Raw genomic sequence first — 6,000 nt, 5'->3', positions numbered from 1 at the left:
TTATAGGATATCGACCACATTGGGTCGATTTTTTAACAGGAAAAGTGAATTTCGACCACATGTGGTCGAAATTAATTTTTGTACAAATAATAAATGGGAAAAAAACATTTTATATATAATTAAATTATATAAATATAAAACAATTAATTTAAAATTAAAAAAAAACTAATTTCTACTACAAGTGGTCGAAATAATTAAGTCAAATTTGGTCAAATCTGACTTAATTATTTTCGACCACATGTGGTTAAAAATTCAGATAGATTTAGACCTCATCGGGTCACTTTCTTTTTATTTTTCTCCTTCTCTTTCTTTCTCTTTCCTTCCTCCCTCCCTCCCTCTCCTCTCTAAGGATAATTTACCAAATTGATAGCTAAGGGAAATTGGACAGTTTCGATTGTATAATTAGATGGCGGGATAGAGACGATTGACAGAGAAATTTGAACGGATAATCAGAAGACGAGAAGGTATTTTAAAAAACCCTAATTTTATCATTTACTCAAATTCTTCTTTTTATGGTTAATTACTTGCTTTTTTTGTTAATTAATGTATTGCAATAGCACTAGCCGTAATGGGAGTATCTTTTTATGGTTACTTACTTGCTTTTGTTGCTTTTGAAGTTTTTTTTTTTTTTTTTGGGGGATCTTTCCAATTAGGGATAGCGCTAAGGATAGGTGTAAAAGGAGGGAATTGAACTAGTTCTAAAGCATGTTATTAGTTGCATTACCTTCATTCTATATTTGATTGGTTAAAAAGAAGAACAAGAAGAAGAACATATAATGGTTCTTGATGAATTATATACTTCTTTGGACCTTATTGGTGATGATAGGTAGATATTTAGTAGTACTAGCTAGTAGTTGCAACATGGGGTATGGATTAAAGAAGTAATTTTGAATCATACAATTAAAAATCTACATTTTGGTGACATGAACTTTTGTTTCTATAGCTGGTAATTCTTGGATGCTAGTTTTTTTGTGAAAATAGTTTGGTAAGTGTTACCATCATGCATCCAAATTATTGAAAGTGATATATTAAAGCAAATATCAGTACATACAGATTTTGCAATTTGAAAAACAAAATAAAAAGTACTATACAGATTTTGCAGTTTGAGAAACAAAAAAGAAAAGTACTATTATATATAAATCTCTCTCTCTCTCTCTCTTGTTTGAGGTTCTTTGGTAGCACAATGTTGATGGAATCATGTGTGGTCTGTTTTGGATCATTTTTTTTACTGTTTTTGTTCAGATTTTTGATAGTTGTGGTTCTGTTTTTTGACAGTTTTCGTTTAGGTTTTGTTTAAGTTTTTTAATCAAGTTTTTTATTCATGTTTTTGCTTAGTTTTGGCATGGAGACTTCTTAGTTTGAGTAATAGTAAATTCGCATTTGAAATTGAGTAAGTTGTTAATACATAGGTGGTTAGTATGTAGTTATTAATGGAAGTTAAAAAGATTTAGGTGGTTAGTAGGAATTAGTTTCTTATAGTCATGTTCCAGCATCTATTGAAGTCATTGCGTCCAGTGGCAGAATTGGAGGAAGAAAAGATTGGAAGGTATCCTAACTCCTAAGGAAGATTCCAAGAATTTAGTTGCAAGTGCAACATTCTTAACCAACAAATTTGTTGGTTAAGTGAGTCAAAGAAATACAGTTTGTTTACAAGTGGGATCAATTGATATGAAGTGTAAATTTCAGGTCATTTGATGCAAGCGGGAAGAAACAACAAAAGTGAAATAGTCTAATATTGAGGCCTTTTATTTTTTAATTCCTTTTTTCTGGGAAAGGACATCATTGTTCCTATCATAATTAATTACTCCTTGTCCAACATTGTTGGATTCGTTGAGGTTTCTAGAACACTTCCAAGAGCTTTCATGAGGGTGACACTTGCAAATGTAGCCTAGAAAACGACAGTTAACGTTATTTAGGCTTAAAAGGGGAAGGGCATCATTATTCCTCTCATAATTAATTACTCCTTAGCCCAACTATTTATATGATATTCCCTCCCATTCATAATAACTAGCAAACTATGCTCGTGCGATGCACATAGCTCAACATAATTAATCATCATATTTACTCAATTTCATTATTTGAAGAGATTTAGTTAGAAATTTAAAAAAAATATATGATTTAGTGTATATCCTATCTAATCATTGACTAGATGGTAGAAGTTTAAATTAAAAAACTGGACGTAATATGGTAAATCACATAATTTTAATCCCTAAGTAAAATTCTCAAACTGCTAAATGAAAATATAAAATAATAAATTTTAAAAAGGTGAAGAAACAATAACCAGATAATTGCAAAGACGAATAAAATAAGCAACAAAATGGAAAACTAAATATCAAAGAAAAGAAGAGAAATGAAAAAATTAAGAGGAGAAATGATTAAGCGAAGAAGCAATCCACAAATGAAACTCCTTAGTGAGTCTCTATATTTTGTTTCTTTTCCTTTTATTTTTCTCCTTAATTTCTCAATTGTTGTTAAAATTTGTCTTATTTTGGTTATGTCCGCCTCTTTTTATATTTAGTAAGTTGACAATTCAAATATCCTAGATGTCAAGTTTATAATCACAAGATTCAAAAGTTATTTTATTATATTATACATATTTTTAATTTAGAACCACAAGATTCAAAAGTCCATTTTTATTGTCTAGTCAAACTTAAACACTTAAATTCAGACAGAGGGAGTATATGCCAAATGAAGGAAATGAAAGGATCATTGAGACATTGCGGATACGGGGGGACCTAAAAAGTAAACACACAAGAGGTAGAATTAATGTTAAACTTTTGAATGGTAGAAGTTTAGATTAAAAAAATGGACGTAATATGGTAAATCACAAAATTTTAATCCCTAAGTAAAATTCTCAAACTGCTATATGAAAATATAAAATAATATATTTTGAAAAGGTGAAGAAACAATAATCAGAGAATTGCAAAGAAGAATAAAATAAGCAACAAAATGGAAAACTAAATATCAAAGAAAAGAGGAGCAATGGAAAATTAAGAGGAAAAGCGATTAAGCGAAGAAGCAATCCACAAATGAAATCCTTAGTGAGTCTCCATATTTTTTTTCTTTTTCCCTTATTTTTCTCCTTAATTTCTCAATTGTTGTTAAAAAATTTCGTATTTTGGTTATGTCCGCCTCTTTTTATATTTAGTAAGTTGACAATTCAAATGTCCTACATGTCAAGTTTATAATTACAAGATTCAAAGGATATTTTATTATATTATACACATTTTTAATTTAAAACCACAAGATTCAAAAGTCTATTTTTATAGTCTAGTCAAACTTAAACATTTAAATTGAGACAGAGGGAGTATATTCCAAATGAAGGAAATGAAAAGACAACTGAGACTTGCGGACACGCGGAGACCTAAAAAGTAAACACACAAGAGGTAAAATTAATGTTAAGCTTCTGAAATGTACACATGTTAGTCCCTACTTAGAGTGCAATTTCACGTGCTTTCTATAATAAAGTAATAAAATGAAGTGAAGAAGTAAAGAAATATGATAACGTAAAAGTGGAATACACGTGTACAGGTGGCAAACCAAGTAGTAGTACTTGTTAAATAAAGTGGACCCACAACTGGAAAAAAAAAACCAAGTACAATTGAAATAAATTCAAATTTAATGTACAATTCAGACTGCTTTTGATATAATATGTGTAGCTGTGTTAGTCCCATCTTCACGCTTATATATAATAGAAATAAAAATATGATGAATAAACTCAATTACCAATTTACCCTTAAAGGCATGTTAATTAAATGGTGTAGGTCAATGTATAACAAACAGCCCTGAACTCATTTAATGAAATGGGCCTAGGTCCACATCACAATCGACATTGAATGTGGTACAACAACTTATAGCTGTGTTCATACACCCTTATTGTCATTTCTATAAGAGTAAAGTAATAATAACAAAATAATATTCATTTAGCTTTTTTATTTTGATTCAAGATGAGTGTATACTTACATAATCAAAAAAGAATTAATTTTATTTTTTCAAATTTGTCCTTATTAAGTGTTACGTCACTAGATACAAAAATGTTAAGTTAATAGTTATATATAAATTTTTATCAAGAGTAGTTTAGTCAAAATACCTATTTTTGTCTAGGAGTTAGTATTTTTTAAGAGTTGTGAGGCTAAGTGAACACTTGTTTTGAACCGGGAGGGGGGGGGGGGTAATATTTGACTGGACACGAAGTTAGAGAAAAAAAATTAAAATAAGTCATATATTTTTGTTTGATTGTAAGTCATTTCATTAAGGGATCGTTAGGTTGGAGAAATTAAGTAGATTATCCTGTGTTTGGTTGAGGATATTAGCTAAAACTATGATAAATTTTAGAGTATACCATAATCATGAGATTATTTTGCTCATATAGAAGGTTGAATAGGTAATCCTGATTATAATCTCATTATTATAATTCTTGTTATAATCTCCGAATAACCTGATTCTGCATTAAACATGTATGCAAAATCAATTTTTTTAAAAATACAAAAGTATATCACTACTAGTTTTTAGTCGGACTAAAAAGAAAATACCAATCACATAAATTGATATGAATAAAATACTACTCACTCTGTCTCAGTTTATGTGATACAGTTTAGATTTTGTGAGTCAAACTTTTAATTTTGACCGTGAATTCGGACATATAATCTTTAAGTTTATTGAAAAATAATTTACATATTTAGAAACTATATAACAATTAAGTATTATAAGTCACAATAATTAATAATTTAAAATATTTAAAGAGCATATAAATAAATCATAGTCAAAATTTTTCTTGTTTGACTCTTAGAAAAATGAAAAATATCAAATAAATCAGGAGAGAGTATAACTAGTAGGAGTACTAAGTGGTCGTTTGGTACACGGACAAAATTATCTTGGTATTATAATCCGAGGATTATAATCCTAGGACAAATTTATCTCATCTAAAAGGTGGTATAAAATAATCCCAAGGTTAATGGGATTAGGTGGGATATCCCATCTTGACATTTTTGCGCGGATTACCCTTCTTTTGGGGTGGTCTTTAAATTTTGCCCATCATATTTGTGGTCTTTAAATTTTACCCATCATATTTGTGGTCTTTAAGTTTTGCCCTTCGCTTGAAAAGGTGGGTGAATACCTGAGGTTCTGGGTTCGAACCCCCACTCAGGCATAAAATAAAAAAATAATTTCGCAAGACAAGGCTGGGGGGGTGTGTATGCTGGATCCGACATACACGCTTTAAGGAAAAACTAAAGTTATGCCGCATCTGGCATAACTAAAAGTCTGCCCCATAAGGCAAAACTTTTTCCTTAAGGCATAATTTAGTTATGCCTTACAAAGTGACTTTTAGTTAAGCATGATAAAGCCCCATAAGGCGAAGTTTTGCATAAGGCATACTTTGCCTTATAAGGCAAACTTTCAGTTATGCCTTAAGGAAAAGTTCCGTTTATGGTACATACCTTTTAGTTATCCCGAAAGCCCGCCTTACGCATACTTTTTTAGTTATGTCTTATGGGCACACTTTTAGTTGCATAACAAAAAAGATGCCTATAAGTCGAACATTTCGCTTAAGGCATAACTAAAAGCTTGCTAGAAAAAAATATATATATATATATATATATATATATATATATATATATATATATATATCTTAGTGCAGAACGTTTCTCCGGCGTACTTTAGCTAAAAAGTCCGTCGATGGGTAGCAAAATTTAAACTCGCCTTGCGAATTTTTTTTTAAAATTTTTGACTGAGCGGGGGTTCGAACCCGGAACTCATGGGTTTTAGGTGAAGGGCAAGAATTAAAGACTGCCAATTTGAGGGGGCAAAAGTTATTGTCCTCCCATCTTTAAGTATGGGCTTCATTTTATACTTTGTTTAATAGAAGGTACAAATATGGTACAAAATTAGTACCGGAATATCCCACCTTCTAAGTCGGTGCTTAGTAGTGGTGATGAATGCATAAGCCGTCCCTGACGTCAACGAGTGAAATAAATCAGCTAAAGTCGATCTCTCCAAGTA

The sequence above is a fragment of the Lycium ferocissimum genome, chromosome 7, assembly GCF_029784015.1.
Source record: "Lycium ferocissimum isolate CSIRO_LF1 chromosome 7, AGI_CSIRO_Lferr_CH_V1, whole genome shotgun sequence".
NCBI classification, from domain to species: Eukaryota; Viridiplantae; Streptophyta; class Magnoliopsida; order Solanales; family Solanaceae; genus Lycium; species Lycium ferocissimum.
Note: the sequence above shows the minus strand (reverse complement) of the source record.